This window comes from Zalophus californianus, chromosome 12 (assembly GCF_009762305.2).
Source record: "Zalophus californianus isolate mZalCal1 chromosome 12, mZalCal1.pri.v2, whole genome shotgun sequence".
NCBI classification, from domain to species: domain Eukaryota; kingdom Metazoa; phylum Chordata; class Mammalia; order Carnivora; family Otariidae; genus Zalophus; species Zalophus californianus.
Window position 1 is genome coordinate 86,250,475 of NC_045606.1, and position 17,985 is coordinate 86,268,459.

Below are 17,985 nucleotides of genomic sequence, written 5' to 3' on the forward strand. Positions count from 1 at the left end.
GGTATGAATTTAGTGCCACTGTATTGCCTGTAAGGTGACTGTTACTGTATATTGTCTCTGTTCCTTTCTGATCTGTGCTGCTTTTAGTCTCTCTCTTTGCTTAGAGGACCCCTTTCAATATTTCTTGTAGGGCTGGTTTCCTGTTTGCAAATTCCTTTAGCTTTTGTTTGTCCTGGAAGCTTTTTATCTCTCCTTCAATTTTCAATGAGAGCCTAGCTGGATATAGTATTCTTGGCTGCATATTTTTCTTGTTTAGTGCTCTAAAGATATCATTCCAGTCCTTTCTGGCCTGCCAGGTCTCTGTGGATAGGTCTGTTGCCAATCTAATGTTTCTATCATTGTAGGTTACATATCTCTTCTCCCGAGCTGCTTTCAGGATTTTCTCTTTGTCTCTGAGACTCGTACGTTTTACTATTAGATGTTGGGGTGTTGATCTATTTTTATTGATTTTGAGAGGAGTTCTCTGTGCCTCCTGGATTTTGATGCCTGCTTCCTTCCTCACATTAGGGAAGTTCTCTGCTATTATTTGCTCCAATATACATTTTGCCCCTCTCTCTCTTTCTTCTTCTTCTGGGATCCCAATTATTCTAATGTTGTTTCATCTTATCGTATCACTTATCTCTCAAATTCTGCTCTTGTGATCCTGTAGTTGTTTCTCTCTCTTTTTCTCAGCCTCTTTATTTTCCATCATTTTGTCTTCTATATCACTGATTCTCTCTTCTGCCTCATTTATCCTAGCAGTTAGTGCCCCCATTTTTTATTGCACCTCATCAATAGCTTTTTTGATTTCGACTTGGTTAGATTTTAGTTCTTTTATTTCTCCTGAAAGGGTTTCTCTAATAACTTCCACGCTTTTTTCAAGCCCAGCTAGTATCTTTAAAGTCATGATTCTGAACTCTAGGTCCGACATCGTACTAATGTCCGTATTGAGTAGGTCCCTGGCTGACGGTACTCTCTCTTGTTCTTTTTGCTGAGGTGATTTTTTTTGTCTTGTCATTTTGTCCAGAGGAGAATAGATGAATGAGAGAACAAAATGCCAACAGGTTAAGAATGTCCCCAGCAAATATACTCTATACAAATCAGAAAAGACCTGAAACCAGGGGAAAAGAAAGGGAAAGAAAGAAAAAAGAAAGAGAAAAGAAAGAAAGAAAGAAAAAACAAAAAGAAAAAGATTAAAAACAAAAACAGAACAATACAAAAAAAAACAAATATGATCAAATATGATCAGGCTAGTGCATAGATCAGTGCCACACACTAGATTTTGGGCGTATTTTGGTCTGTTAGAGAAAAGTGCCTCCTAAAATTTTAAAGGAAGAAAGACTTATATATGTACAAAATAAGGGTTGATACAATGAAGGGATGGAAGATGACTGTAAAGATGAAAATTAGAAAAGATTTTATAAAAGGAATTGATACGATAAGAAGTTTGAAAAAAGAAAGAAGAAGATTTAAAAAAAAAAAAGGGAGAGAATGTGATCAGGCAGGAGACTAGAACAAAGCCATACACTAGTGATTTAGGGTATATTTTGATCTGTTAGAAGAAACTGTATCTCAAAATTTTAAAGAGAGAACAACTTATATATATATACATATGCCAAAAATAAGGGTAACTACTATGAAGGGATAAAATATGACTCTAAAAATGAAAAATAATGTTTTTTTTAAAAGGGATTGATAAGATGTTGGTTGAAAAAGGGAAAAAGAGAAATTAAAAAAACAGTTAAAAAAATTAACTTTGAAAAACTAATGAATCATGGTAAAAAAAAGCCATGAATTCTATGTGCAGTATTCCCCTAGCGCTGGAGTTCTCCCATTCTCCTTGATCGGTAACCTTGGTCTTGGCTTGCTGACTGTTCCTGCTGATCTTCTGGGGGAGGGCCCTATTGCCGTGATTCCCAAATGTCTTTGCCGGAGGCGGAATTGCCCCGCCCTTGTGAGTCCGGGCTAAGCAAGCTGCTCGGGTTTGCTCTCAGGAGCTTTTGTTCCCTGCAAGCTTTCCGTACGGCTTTGGAGGAGGACAGTGAAAATGGCGGCCTCCCAATCTCCACCCCAGAGGAGGCAAGAACTCGGGGCTCCGCTCCTCAGTGCGCCCCCAGAGAAAAGCAGTCAGTCACTCCCGTGTCCCCGGTCTCTGGTCGCACTCCGTGCTCACCCGGCCTGTGACCGATCGTTTCTATCTCTGGCACCCGACCCCGTGTGGAGTCTGCAAACCCAGCAGATCCCTGCGGTGCGCTCCTGCGCCGCTCCTCCCGGGGGAGGGAGGGGAGTCTCCCCGGCTCTGCCGCTTGTTGGGTCCCTGCTGGAGGAGCAGTGGCCCGACTGGGCCGCAGATCACAGTTTATGGCCACCCCGAGCTGAGAGCCCGCGCCTCGGCTCCGTCTCTGCAGCCGGCTTCCCCGCTCCGATACCCGGGAGCTCTGCCGCACTCAGGCACCCCCGGTCTCTCTGTGACCCCGAGGTCCTGAGACCACACTGTCCCGGGAGGGTTCCACCCCCCGCTTAGCCACTGGAGCGACGTCCCTCAGCGGAGCCGACTTCTAAAAGGTCCGATTTTGTGCTCCGCGGCTCTAGCACTTGCCAGAAGCAGCCGACGGAGGCCCCCTCCCCCGCCGCCTATCCTCCCGAATATCACCTCTATCACCTCGGATTCACTTCTCCGCACGTCCTACCTTCCAGAAAGTGGTCGCTTCTCTGTTCAGAGAGTTGTTGCTACTCTCTTCTTCGGTCTCCTGTTGAGTTCGTAGGTGTTCAGAATGGTTTGATCCCTATTCAGCTGAATTCCTGAGACCAGACGAAATCCAGGTCTCCTACTCCTCCGCCATCTTGCTCCGCCCTCCTGTCCTTTAACTTTTAAACTAAAATATCTCTCTCTCTCTCTCTCTCCCTCTCCCTTTCTCTTCTCTCTTTGTTTCTTCTCTTCTAGAATGCTGGTTGCTCTTCCATGCAACTAAAGGTTTAGAAGTCCTATGAAATACTATTAGTATAGGGCTTTATAACATGCAATGTTTTTTTGTTTGTTTTTCCTCCTGACCTGCAGGGGAAGCATCGGGAGGAAGAGAAGGGGATCCACGTGAGAGGTGAGCTTGCCAGGATCTGACAACTGATTGAATGGGAAGTGGATGTTGGGGAGATGGCTGAGGTTTTGAGCCTGGATGACTGGAAAATTGATGGTGTCCTTCACATAGATGGGAGGGGAATGGAAGGGGGAGCAGGTCTCCAAGGGAAAATGATGTTGCATTATGCACAGACATGAGTTCTCGGCCTCTCTGCCCTGGCAGGGACTGTGGGCACATGGGGCAGCCTGCGCCTCTGGCTGAGTGTGGGACACGGTGGCCAGGCTCCTCCTGCCCATCCACAGACTGCCAAGAGTACTTTGGTCTGGATGGTTCCACAAGGACTCTGGACTATAGGGTTTCATCTCCTGGTCTGCTAATGGTTTTGGATACAACAGTCATTTCTGGTGTTTACTTTCCGATCTGTCTTCTGACACTTTCTCTCCACACCTCTCTCACTGGAGCCTGCCCCTTATTCCCTGTGCCAATCTCCCCCTCTGTGGTCCTTCTCCCCTTCTATTCATGTCCCACAGTTGGGAGACCCTATTTTAGCCAGAGGAAGAAAACCTAGTACACTCTGTCCACATCAGCCTCTAGCAACGTGTTCACAAATGTTCATGCACACGCACACACATACATATGCACATGCATTGATTTTCTCTCACTCATTCTCTCTACACCAGCCAGATTTTGTAACATTGTTCCCCCAGAGTGAACTTTTCAAAGATTTTCAGCCACTCCAAAGAAAGCAATGGCAGATAACGGGGAGATTCAGGGACACCTGGGTGACTCAGTCATGATCTGCCTTCAGCTCAGGTCATGATCCCAGGGTCCTGGGATGGAGTTATGAGTCGGGCTCCCTGCTCAGCGGAGCGTCTGCTTCTCCCTCTGCCTGCCGCTCCCCCTGCTTGTGCTCTCTCTTTCTAGCAAATAAATAAATAAAATATTTTTCAAAAAATAAAAAGATAGCAGGGAGATTCCCTTGGCTCTCCAGACTGAGGCAGCATTCTCAACCTGACACTGACTGCCACTGTACACCCAGTGTGTCCACACCAGGCACCATGTTCAGGAATGTACACTCAGCCAAACCCTACCCTATCTTGGCCTCTGCAATCTACGGATCTTTGGGGGATCAATCTTAGAAGGAAGTTCTATGATTTCATAGCCAAGGAAACTGAGTCACCTCAGGTTTAAGGGCTCTAGGCCCTATTTTCAAAGAGCCTTCACCACCCACAACATAAGGATCTCTGGGTCCTATTCTCTGGCCCCGTGGTCCTCAAACATTTTTGATTGCTTGTCCCATTTATAAAACTTTTTTGAGCATCCACCCCCAGCATATGCATATTTATTTACTTATAAATTATAATCATGTAAAACTACATATACATTATGCACCTTATAAATAGACATACTCATTATAATAGATATAATAGACACACTCAAAAAATAGAAATTTACAAAGGAGAGGATAAAGAGTAAATATAGCTGGAAGTTCCACCATGTTCTTTGCACAGCCAGCGGCTCATCCTGTGCCCCTCCTGGGTTCATGCCCGCTTTGAAGACTCACTGCGCGCACCCATCAGCCTTCTCACAGTGTCCTCTCTGTGGCTGGCATTGCTGCTACTCACCAATATTCTCAGCCCCTTTCCCTTCCAGATACACAGTAGGAGGATTGCACTCCCCAGCCCTTGAAGGTAGGGGTGGCGACATGAGCTGCATGACCAATAAATGGCTCACTTCGCTCGGGGGCATGGAGAACCATGATTCTCCACGTCCTCTCCTCTCTTAGCCACAACAAAGCCTGAAGCCTCATGTTCAAATGCGGTGTCATGAGATGGTCATCCAGGGTCCCTCAAGGGGCTACAATGGGGAGACGCTGTGGAGCCGTGTTGTATTTGAGGTTTGGGAGTTGCCCATTACTACAGCACAAACTAACTTATCCTGACTAATACCTTCTGTGAATGAAGAACCAGATGCCATCGCAATTGTGGGTTTGTCTCTGAGGATGGGTCTCTCCCAACTCACACTGCCCAAAGGGTGCTCCTTGGCGATGACAGCCAGCCAGAGTGCCGTAGAGGGGGTATAGCAGGGAACGGGGTGTGGGATGGGTCAGGATTCAAGAGTTTGATGCACAAACCTGGAGACCAGGTAGGCAGCACATGGGCAGCCTTGCCCAGGGATTGATGGGCAATTTCCACTCTGATCCAAAAGCCATCCCTAAACTGTGGGCTGAAGACCTCCAAGCCAGAGAGTAAAAAACGACTCTGTATCCCTGGTTTCTGCACGTCCTGTGTCTTCCTAACAGAAAGGAGTCCGATTTCAGGCCAAACACGTAAATCCTCCTCTTTTAGGCTACTCTTTTGGCTCCTAAGGCAGTGGATCTCTGTCTTTAAGAAATTTTCAGGGGAATTGAATTGGAAGAGTACCTATTTCACTGAAGCTACCTCTCCATTGACTCTAAAACATTAGCAGCCCATTTCCCACCTGCCTCCCATGTTGGCTAATGTGAGGACCACTACTGAATTACAGCATGGGATCCCAAGTGGTTAAGAAGAGATTACGAATTTGGAATTCTCTTTTAAACTTGACATACGGCTTTATATATTGGTCCAGCTAGCCTAACGGAGACGAAGTAACAGTAACTTATACTGGATAGAATTCGTGTTTTTCTGCAGGTCTCAGGCTGGCCGGGCAACTCTGCCGCACAATATTGTTTCCAGTTCATTCTACCCTTCTCCTCTGCCCCCTTTACCACTAAGCTTCCATTTCATGGTCGAAGGTGGCTACTCCAGGTACCACTCCCAGGTCCACTCTCCAGACAGCAGGAATTGGAGAAGGAAGGTGCACCCCTCATCTCAGGGGCATTACCGGACACATCACTTGTGCTCAGATTGTATGACTAGAATTTAGTCACATAGCTGAACTTAAGCCGCCAGGAAGGCTGGGAAAACGTGGTCTCTGGCTGGGCAGGCACCGGACCTGCACTGCTGGTCTGAGCGCTCACCCAGGGCAGGGCAGACAGGGTGGAGGTGGGAGGAGAGGCTTCCTGAAGCAGGCTACCAGGCACACTCGCAAGTCAGAGCTGCTGCTTGTGTGCTAATCCATTTCCTCTGTGTCCCGCCAGGTGAAGCTTCCCAAACCCAGACGTGGAGTTCATTCCATTTACACTTGTATCCCCACGCTCTGGCGCTTAGTAGGTGCTTAATAAATACTTACGGACCAAGTGAATGAACAAGCGATTATGTGAAAGGACAGTAATTATTAACCCAGGACTCTCCTCTGCCTGTCCCTCCCTACCACCCTCTGGTTTTTGCCTCCCCCTGCCTGTGCCGCAGTCTTCCTGGCTGTCTCCTCCCGTCCTCTCTAGGCCAGGGACCCTGTGGCCAGACTGCTGCTTTGCTGCTTTGGACTTTTGTGACGCACGGCTGGGAGGAGGAGAGGAAGGGAAAAGAAGCAGAAGGCTGAAGTTGCAGGGACCGTTGTGTAGTAAATGCATGTGTGCGAGAAGCAGCTAGGAAGGAAAAGGAGATCAAAGAAGCATCACTGACAAAGTAAGAAATGCAGGAAGAAGACACAAATTATTTGGGAAATAAAATTTGTTAGACTGTTTCTGCGACCCAGACCCTGCCTGGTCACTAGGCCAAGCTGTGGTTCAGAGCGAGAATGACTCAGAACACCAGGAAAATGGCAGAGAAGCATGCATCCCAGAAAACCTTCTTAACAGGGATTCTGCCTGCTTCGAAATCCTTGCAAAAATCAACAATCTGACAAAAGATCGGAGTAAATGGCAGTGGCTTTCAAATGTGTTCAGGTAGTTTCCCAGCCCAGAAATCATGATGTCCTCTGTAGAGCCCCCTGAGACATTTATGTTTTTAATTCCATTTTATAAAACAATTTTGGTAGAAGACAGCATGATTATACCCTATGTATGAAATATAATATCACAACCAGGCAAACACATCCAAAAAGATTAGTTGTCAAACTAAACAGAAAAAAAAAAAAAAACGATTTCTGGATCTTTCGGTTACAGCTCATTCGCCACAGGCTCACCTTTACTGCTGCCGTCTGTGCTTGCCGGTAGAGAAGCCATATCATAAAGCGAAGGAAAAGTATATGGGAGGAAACTGAAAATGGAGAAAATGCTACGTGTTAACTAAATGTTTTCTGTAAGTGAGGAGAGTGTTGCTAGACTGTAAGCTCCACATGGGAAGTGGCATGACTGTCTTATTCATTGCTGTTTCAGTTCCTAATCCAGGGGCTGATGCTGACATATTCTAGAAGTATGCGTAAGCAACTCTCATTTTAGCTATGGAATCTCTTGCTTCAAGAGGAAGGTCATTTGAAAATGACTGGACAACAGCAACACCACTTGTCCCAGTTTTTCTTGAGTTCTTCTTCTTGATAAACATACTCCAGGCTACAGGGCCCCAGTAGCTCCTGGGGGTCCTAAAAGATTGGATGACACACTCAGTGTGCATGAGGTCCTAATCCTAAGAACTCTTATGATTTTGGAAGTGACCCTGGATACGTGGCCTGCTTCTGAGTAGAATTTGTGTATGTGTGTGTGTGTGGGGGGGGGGGTCCTTATTGTTTTGCTTAGTTTTTGTTTCTTTGTCTAAGATCTTAAAACACTGAGATAACAATAAAACACAACAAATAACATTGCTTACTTGTGAAGTCCAGTATACTTGGGTTTTTAATTTTCCTTATTTTATTTCTTTATTTTTAGTGATTTATGTTTTTAAAGATTTATTTATTTATTTGAGAGAGACAGAGACAGAGAGCATGAGCAGGGGTAGGGAGGGAGGGACAGAGGAAGAAGGAAAGAAGCCGACTCCCGCTGAGCACAGAGCCCAATGCGGGGCTCAATCCCACGACCCATGAGATCATGACCTGAGCTGAAATCAATTGTTAGACGCCCAACTGACTGAGCGACCCAGGGGCTCCATTAGTAATTTATTTTTAATTACATAAGTAGTCCATTAATGATGCTTTACAATGATTAAAATCCAAACAATAAAAAGTAAAGTCCCCTTGATTACCACCTCACACCCATGCAAAGTAACTTTTCTCTGGTTTGTAACCTTTCAGACTTCCCTTTATACTTTTACGTACAAATGTATATGTACACAGAGGCATCTATAGTTTTATCTGGTTCTTGTTTTTATTTCTGTAAATGGTATACTATGGGACCTCTCACTCCGTGACTTGGTTTTTGCTTTTGGAATAGCTCTTAAAGTCCTTATCATGTTCATCCACATAAATCTACCTTATATTTTTCACCATTCATGCTATATTCCACAATACAAGCGTATTATACAAGATAGCTTATGTCCCTAGTTCCCTACTCCTGGACATTGAGATGGTCTGTAATCTTTCGGTCTATGTGCATTGCTGGCAATTGGCATCTTATTTATGCTTCACGGTAAACATATGAGAGGGTTACTCCAGGAAAGACAGCGAGAAATGGAATTGCTGGGTCATAGGGCATACACGCTGACAAATAACTCTCCAAAGTGGTTGCACCAGCTTACTTTGCCACAAACACTGTAGGAGAGAGCCCATCTCCCTAAGCACCTGCTACCATCATTAAAGTTTAAGATGATGGCCTTCCCAACCACTGAAAACAGTCTCCCACTGTTGCCTCATTTTGCCCCACCGTGTTTTGAAGGCAGGAGATCAGCTCCATTGCTGCTATTTAAGACAGCTGCCCTCCCTCTGCTTTATTTCTTGCCCCCTGCTACACAGGAGACAAACCTAAGCAGGGGACAGTGGGAGACACAGTTAGCCGTCCACCAAATCTTTTGTCCTGGGCACACAGTTGGACTACAGTGTGTTCTAGACATGAACCCCTAAGTGGGGTGATGTGTACCACTTCCCAGCTGGCCTGTACAACTCTTCCTCGTGCTACCTTCCATGCTCTTTTCCCCTCCACTGGCTTGATGCAAATAAGCACGGTGAACCTAGAAGCTAACTTGAAGATGGTGGTACTGTAAGAGGAAAGACGCCCGGATCCTTCAATAACTATTTGGAAAAGGGATATCCACCAATCCCAAGACTTGTTTCAGATTTAATGTGAACAAGAAACAAAATTCAAGTATGTTTGAGAATTTGGGGGTTTATTACAACAGCCATCAGTATAGAATGCTAATACAGTGTAGCGAGCATTAACTCATTAAAATGGTCACAGGTGCAAAAAAAAAAAAAAAAATTAGGGAACAGTTCCCTGGCAGATATTTGGGGATATCTCCCAGGGCGGACTATTCCCAGTGGAAAAATCTCTAAATAATTAGGAGCTAGCTGAAAACAAAAAACCCTAGATGTTTCACAATCTGGCTAGCAAAGGGATTTCATCCATGTTCTGGGTCCTGCTGCAGCCCTAGAAGGACCACTTCCTGGGGAGACTCTGGTTGTAGGTCAGCACTTGGCCTAGGGGACTCTTTTCACTTGGAAATTCTCTGTCAGTTACAGAGTCTCGACACTGCAGAATTGCTTCTTCTGAGGTCAAAGACTACCCAGAATGCCATTTGCTATTAGAATGACACCCAGGAGCTTGGGGCCAGGGGTGAAGCTACCACATGGTTTACCAAGTTACCTGTTGAAATTGACTGTCTATGGAAAAGAGAAATTGCCTTACATAGAGTCCTACCCAACAATTCCTGTGAAGCAAACCAGTCCCAGCAGGGTGGCTGTCAAAACTATTTGTGCAGGTTATTGTCCTATGGCTATAAGAGGAAACCAGCCCATCCCTCCAGGAGACTTGTCTCCCACCCAGCCCCTTCCCCATTCTACGTCAGAGCAGAAATGAAAGAATTCGTATCCTGGTTTCATTCCAATAGTGGCAATACTGAGAGGAGAGGAAAGAAACTTTGAAAGAGGCTCACTCATGAGTCAGATGTAAAAGTTAGAAAGGGTTAAGAAACCGGACTGTCCACCTCCTTCCACAAAAGCAGCAGTGTTCAAACAATCAACTCAAGCAGGAAAAGAGAAGCAAACCTGGCTGAAGGCAGGGAGGGAGGCATAGAGTCCCCTCAGCCATTCAATTTCTCCCTGGGATCCTTGGGCTCACAGAGCACAGTTTGAAAAACACTTCTCTGTAGGTCCTTCCAGATGGCCCATCCAAAGGTCTAGTGGGAAGCAACCCCAGAGCATGCAGCAGCACCCCAAAGGTGGTGGCATTTCTGGATGTGGGAATTTTAGTAGTCCATAAGACATGAGGGCAGAGACTTTGTTGCATTTTGCCTATTGTATTCCGAGTACTGGGCTCATCATGGAGCACATAGTAGGATTTAATATCCAGGGGATGAGGGAATAAAGGAAGTTTGGTCTTCACATTGCAACCAGCAACAGTTATAGCATATTAGCCACATAGCATTTTACAGTTTACAAAGCACTTTCAGAACCCGCTGTGACATAGTCAAGACAGTGATTATCATTCCTTTATTGGCAACAGTTTCAGAGAGGTTAGGTAACATGTTAAATGTCACACAGCTAGTCAAGGGCAGTTGCAGGACTGGAACCTCATCTTTAGCTCCAAGTGCCAATGCTATTTCTACTACCCTCACCACTGAGATTCTTAGATGCTCCTACTTTAATGGCTGTAACCATTTGTGGGGATGGTGGTGTAATCTTTATTGGGATCGTAGCAATATGCAAAGCATATGAAAACCCCAGTTCATGACCATAAGCACAAGCCTTTTGAATAGCTGTCATGGCTTCAGGCTCCGTCCCTACACTGAGGAGGGCAATCCTTGCTCTAGAACACAGATTACAGATCCCACACCAAATAGTCACCCTAAATGTTCATGCCAGGGAATTCCAGGGGCATGAAGAGTATGGGATGAAAGTTGGTTTCATGACCTGGAAACAAACTCAAACTCCAAGTCCTCCTTCATATGGGAAGTTACATCGGGGAGTTATTCAGTCTTGTAAGGAAACATGAGTCTGGAAACTACAATTCCTTGGTCTGGTATAAGTCATAAATTTGGTCCACAACTCACAGGTTGCTGGTTTGGCGTTTAGCCACCTAAAAGTTAAACCCCAGTCCCCACCTGCAAATTGTCAAGGGATACCCTATTTAGGTTCACCATAACCTGCCACCCTGTCTTAGAATCACCTTCACCATAAACCCTCAGAAATTCACCTACCTCTAAGTCAGTCCATAAACAAGCATGAGCAATAAGTATGTCCAGAGAGGCTAGTGTAAAAGAGAACAAATAGCCCAAGTCAGGGGACTTTATTCTATTTCTATGTTGCCCGATTTATTCTCCTTGTATAACATAGATAAAATAACTCCTTCGCATGAATAGCCAATGCTATGAATGCATTTTCACATGCAGAAAACTGAACCCTAACAAGAAAGCAGCATATTTGGTCTTTCCTTCTTTCATTCTTCAAATTCCTCCTCTACTTACTTTTTCCATCTCAAAAGTGAGGGCTAGGCAATTTACAAGAAAGACCAATGATGGGGTGTAGACCAATGATTTAAGCCCAGGAGAGGTTGGGCGTTGCTGAATTAAGCCTCTCTGGACTGAGGATTAAATGACCACATAATAAAAGACACTCCCCACCGTAGCACAATGCTAAAGTTTGAAGGAGCAGAGTTATGATGATCAGGGGATCCCTAACTTTGCTTTTTGACTTTGGTGGCCCTTCATCACAACCACCTCCCTGCCAATGTACATAATCTGAACTTATCTCCAATAAAACTGGATAATTCTACAACATTTTAATGTATTTCCCCTTTCTCTGGGCATCATCTTTTCACAATTTTCAAGGATCTTGCAGAGCATCTGTTGCATCCAAACACCAAAAAGAACACCATGGAAGGTGGAAACAGGTTGGAAGCAGAAATGGGGTGTGTGAAGTCTTATCAGTTAGAGACCTGAGATCCCTGTCTGTTCATTAATCAATTGCAATGGGCATGTGTGTTTTTTATGCCCAGCACTATGCTAGGTGCTGTGGAATATATAGAAGTAAAACAATTTGTCGTATCAGGGAGCAAAAGGCTTGCACTCTCATTGAGGAGGCCAGATACAAGAGAAAATAATAGGAACAGTACATTGCATCAACAGCAAATACTTACATGTGTTATATACTCAGCACCAGTGTCTTCTCTAGGTACTGGGATATAGACAAAAATCCCTGCTCTTGTGGCATTTACCCTGTAGTAGGAAATATAATTTAGGGTTTGATTATGGAGGTCAGAAAATAAAAGTCATCTGTAATTAACAGAAGAGATCTGAGTGGGCTGAGGTAGAAACTTCAGGTAGGCCTCCTTCCCCACAGGCCTCTCTATACCCAAACTGAATCTATCACTTCTTCTCTTATATTAAAGACCCTCTTTCTGTGAACTCAGTCACCATCACTATCCACCCAGCCTTACAATCAAACAACCTGGAGGTATACCAGATGGTCCTAGTGCACTTCTCCTTCCTTTCACTCACTGAAGGCAATCAATCAGCATGTCATGTAGATTTTATCTCCTAATTGCCTCCAAAATCTGTTCCCTCCTTCATATTCCCACTGCCACAACCTAGTTTGAGCTTTCATCATTTCTTACGTTCTATAGGAAGGTAAGTAACGGACACTTTCATACAGAGTCCAGATTCCCCTTCCAGGAAGGCCTTATTGCCTCTGCTCTGGGAATGCTGTGGGTGCCCCACCCTCTTGGGGTTAAGCCCCTCAGAAGTTGCTTCAGCTGCAGAGGGAACTGTCTTATCTAAGCCTCATCTATCCCAGCCCAACCCAAGACAATTCTCAAGGGCTGTTCTAGCTCCAGAGCTCCCCATGGGATCAGCAGATGCTGTTCTTGCAGCACGACATTTTTCTCTGCCCACTTCCACTTCTGTCCCTTCCCTTCCACAGGTGTCAGTACCAACAACCCTCCTCAATAAATAGCCTGCATGCCGGAACCCAACCTGTGATACCCAGATAATTGCAGTGGCTTCTACTACCTTCTCTGCTTCTACTTAACGCTTCACCAATCCCATCTCTGAATATCTCCAAAAAGTGATATTTATGATTTTTTAAAATTTAACTTTTCCCTTTATCCAAATGCTACAAAGTTTCTGAAATTAAATGTTACTCAAGACTTGCAATGAAGAATGGCATTTCCTTCCCCACCTATCACCATCTTCTGTTATTCACTTTAATATTCCTGAATAATCTACTTATGTTTCTATTTGTTGATGCTTTTGATCTTTAGATATTTATTGATGTCCTACCATGGAAGATGAGAGTTTAGATCTTTAAGACACACACACACACACACACACACACACACACACACACACACACACACACACTTTCCCCCCTCTTCATTTTCCCAAGATTGTTATATCACAATTTTCATTGTTTTTGTTGTTTTGACTCTGTAGCATCATTCACAGCTGATCCGTGTGGTTACATTTCTTTTCCTGTACGGGTTTTTTGTTTTTCCTGGAATAAATAATAGCCGTGTTTTCTTATTTGCTTGTTTTTTATGTACCACTCACTAATTCCACTCCAAACTTTCTACCAGAATGTCTCTTTTCGGTATGTTTAAACACATCTGGTAATCAATCCACTCAATATTTTTCTTCTTGGAGACTTCCCTCATAAAACTCTTTCTTCTTTTTCCAAAATAGACTGAAGCTCTCTAATCCCACTCAATTACCCTCATCCTTGTGGAGTACATTTTATAGTAGCTTCCCAATAAAGGATATACAGGAGATGATTTGTTAAGATTTGCATTCCTGAAAATTTCTTCTATCTTATTTTAGAGTTCCCCCCAGAGAAACAGAACCAACAGGAGTTTTTTGTTTGTTAATTATGAGATATAGGCTCACAAAATAATGGAGGCTGAGAAATCCCATGATCTGTCATCAGCAAGCAGGAGGTCCAGCGAAGCTGGTAGCATAATTCCAGTCCAAACCTGAAGGCCCAAGAACTAAGAATGCAGATGTCCAAGGGCAGAAGATGGATGTCCCAGCTCAAGAAAGAGAGAAAATTCAGCCACCTTCTACCATTTTGTTCTGTTCAGGCCCTCAACAGACTAATGATGCCCACCAGCATTAGTGAGAAAGATCATCTACACTCAGTCTGTGGATTCAAATGTGCATTTCATCTGAGACACCTTCACAGACACACCTAGAAACAATGCCTTGCCAGCTATCTGGGCATGCCTTAGCCCACTCGAGTTGACACATAAAACTAACCATCATGTATCCTCATCTTCATACCTCATACATAGAGGTAGTTTGGCTGGGTATGGAATTCTAGGTTCAAAAACAATTTCCTTCAAGATTCTGAAGTCATGGCTCCATAGTCTTTCAACTCCTAACGTTGATGAGAAGACCCATAGCATATTGACTCCTGTTCTTTAATATTATCTCCCTCCCTCCCTCCTTTCTCTCCCTCTGTCTCTCTCAGCTTTTATGTTCTTTGTCTATGGCATTTTGAAAGTTTATGACATTCTATCACAGCATATCTTAGTTCAGGTTTCCATAAGTAACACCATAGACTTGGTGACACAGACAATAAAAATGTATTTTCTCACAGCTCTGAAGACTGGGAGTCCAAGATCAAGATTCCTGGTGAGATTTCTCTTCCTGGCTTGCAGAAGGTCACCTTCTCACTGGGTCCTCACCTGGCCTTCCTTCCGTGTGCATGTGGTGGGGAGAGCCTGAACTCTCCGGTGTCTCATCTCATAAGGATTCTAGTCTTATCAGAGTAGGGCCCCATCCTCACAACGTCACTTAACTTTAATTACCTGTGAAAAGCCTGCATCCAAATGCACTCACATTGGGGGTTAGGGCTTCAACCTATGAATGGGGAAGGGGGGACACAATTCAGTCCATAGCACACAATTGACACTGGAGGACCTGAAAGGATGCCATTACCTCTTATTCCTGGCTCTTTCCACAAACCAGTTTGCTTCTTCTTGGTTTCTTTCCAACACCACTTCAGCTTTCTCTGTACTGGTAAGTCATTTGTCACGGCCCACTACTTTCCAGCTGCCACAAGTTTGTAGACTTCTTCTGCCTTTTGTCATCTCCTCTCGTGTACTTTAATGTGTCCTTTTCTTTCTAGTTCCTCATAGCCATGGGTGGGGCTTAGACAGGGAGCAGAAAGAAATGGGAGTGTTTGGTCTGTAAGTGTACCTGGTCTTCCTTGAGAGTGACACAGCTGAACTGCAGCTTTTATTATGACTCTCCCCTAACTAAATCCCTTCAATTTCTCCCCACTCAGGAAGGATTTTCAAACTTTCCAACCAATGTCCTCATAGCGGCACAAGAGAATTAACATGTGTACCACCAACTTTCTGGGATACAGTCCAAAAAAGTCAACCACTGACATGCAATTTCTTTGAAATCTCACGTTTTGTTTTTTAAATATATTCAAGCTTTATCTCTCTTCCATAATAGATCTATTTATTTTAATATGTGAGTATTATTTTAAGTTATTGGCATTTAAGTTGTTTCACTTTACTTGCCTTCCCCAATCTTCAACTTAAATTGATGCTTTGGGGAAGACATCAGGTTTATCTCACTGCTTTGAGTATCCATAAGACATATATCCCAATTTAAGAGGTCCAGCCCTTATTCTTACTGCATTCCCAACATTGAGCACAGTATTTGGCTTTTAGAAGATACTTAATAAGCGTTTGATGAATGAACTGAACTGGATGATCTTGAAGGGAGGATATTGTTTGGATGGGGAGTAGGGAGGGAGGCATATGGCAGATCAGGTAGATCATTTAGCTAAGCCAAAGTTCTAGAGGAAGGAATGAATGAACATAGTGAGTATATTCTGGATGGTACCACAGGCTGGGAGCTTTTCCATAATGTCTTATATCTGATATCTGCCCTAGAGATCCAAGTGTAGCTATGTCCCTAGATAAGCCATGTTTTGACTCTGATATTTGACCACTGAACCTCCCCTGGCCATACTCTCACCTGCTCCTCACTCACCCTTCATTATAGCTCCTGGCAAGATCAAATCCTTACAACATGCCCAAGCCAATCCCAGAAGCTCCATCTTGGAAGCAGGGCTGGTCTTACACCGAGGGGCACAGACAGATGCTTCAACTTGGAGTGCTGCAGGGACAGTCCCTTAACCTCAGTGAATCTCCCACTTAAATCAGAAATTCTTCCCTTGAATCACTGTCCTCTCACTGCACAAAGGTCCCTGAGAGGGCTGTCACAGGAAGTCTTTAATATCCCAGAGTGAATAGATAGAAAAGCAGCTGCCTATCTCCCTGGAGTAAGAGCAGATATTAGAGACCACAGGGGGAGAGAAATTCCTACTGGAGCTAATACAGACCTTTTCAACTTTCCAGTACAGCCAAGAGCCAGGTCTAGTGGCACAAAAAGAAAAAAAAAAAAGTGCTAACCAGATTCTAGGAAGATAAGGCAACTATTTACAGTCCTTTCAGTTCTCGTCTCTGAACCTTATATTTTGGCCTCATAATTTTAAGTACAGAGAAATCCGAGCACCTTCTCACCTTTTTCTCTTTTCCATCTCTTTTTCCTTTCTGCCCCTGCCTTCCATCAAAGCCTAACTGGCAAGGGAATCAGTGGGCTAATCTACTGGGGGAAAACATCCCAAGTTTCTTGGATAGAATTTCTGGAATTAAAACTCTTGGTCGACAAGGAAGTCCTATTTTAATGGAAAATTTTTAGAGGTAATAATAATAGAGAACACATATTAGCTCATTCAATCCTTATAATCCTGGAAGGTTGGGACTCTATTATTCCCACTTCACAGATCAAGAACCTGAAGCCCAGAAGTCATGCAGCTAGTAAATGCTGGGGCCAAGTGTGAACCTCGACTGTCTGTCCACAGTTAGGCTGGTGGGTGAGAAAAATATCTCTTTTTTGCCTCTACCCATCTTCGGACCTCAGCTGTCTCTATAACAAGACAGATTAACAAGAGAAAAGCATACAAGTTGACTTAATATAAATTTTATGTGACACAGCAGCCTTCATAAGGAAATGGAGACCCAAAGGAGCAGTTACACTCGAGTGCTTTTATGCTAGGTTCCATAAAGCATGTAAAGTCATAGGAAAACATGATAGGACAAACAGGGTAAGAGCCAAGGGTAGTCAACTGGGGGGAAGTTAGCAAATCCTGTCCTTTGGGATTCTTCTTGGCATCCCTTGGTCTTCAGAGATAAGGGATACTCATTTTCTTCCAGATATAAGGAGGGCACCTCTCACATGAGAGCCTATGACCTGTTTCAGGGGAAGGTCAGAGCCTTTCCTGCACCTGCCATTCCTCAAATTTCTTCAGCTTGAAATATTCACTGCGACAACGTACCACATTCGGGGGTGGTGTGCCCTGAACCCCATAAGGCTCTTACCCATTATACTACCTCCTAAAGTGGAAATGCACATCTATCTCAACAGCTCCCAGAGTCTAACTTTTCACGTGCCAAGAAAATTTCAAAATAATAAAAGGGAGGGTAGATCAACACAGGATTGCCAACTTTATGTTTTGCCAAATAAGCACATTAAAAATAAACCTTATGATCACTATCAGTTCATTTTTAAAATGACTTAACACCACAAAATGGGAAGAAGATAATCTCAAAATAAAAGCAGACATCTAAACCAAATAAATTTAGACTTGTGCAAAACGGTACATCTGCCCTGTTTTCACCATGTTGCTGAAGACCAGTGAAAACTATTACAGCATTTGGTTCTAGGGATCAGCTCACCTGGTGATTTTCTTGGGTCCCAGAGCTGGATCTCTGGTCCTCTTGGTATGGGGGGCTGAGGAGGGACCCAGACTCTCAGCTTCAATCCTGGGAACATTACAAGGAAGGCAGGCCTGTATCTGGTCCCACTCAAGGGTCCCTCCATCCTAACCAGACCTTCCCCACTCCCTTCCACACAAAGGACTGCCAGTGTGTGGAGCAGGTGGGTGAGGAGACAGAGAGAAACCAAAT

At 44.1% G+C, this 17,985-nt stretch overlaps 1 protein-coding gene across 3 annotated transcripts in view; it reads right to left on the reverse strand.

Annotated features, from left to right (window-relative positions):
* PLXNA4 (plexin A4) overlaps nt 1-17,985 on the reverse strand; it is a 571,205-nt gene that overhangs the window by 464,395 nt on the left and 88,825 nt on the right. Inside the window, exon 1 of one of the 3 annotated variants that reach the window (XM_027573477.2) lies at nt 12,139-12,209. The exons of 1 other annotated variant lie outside the window; for it this stretch is intronic. The gene's annotated coding sequence lies outside the window, so the exon portion shown is untranslated. Of the gene's footprint in view, nt 1-7,103; nt 7,134-12,138; nt 12,210-17,985 lie in introns of those variants that run through there. One more of the 3 variants, XM_027573480.2, reaches the window with a different exon arrangement.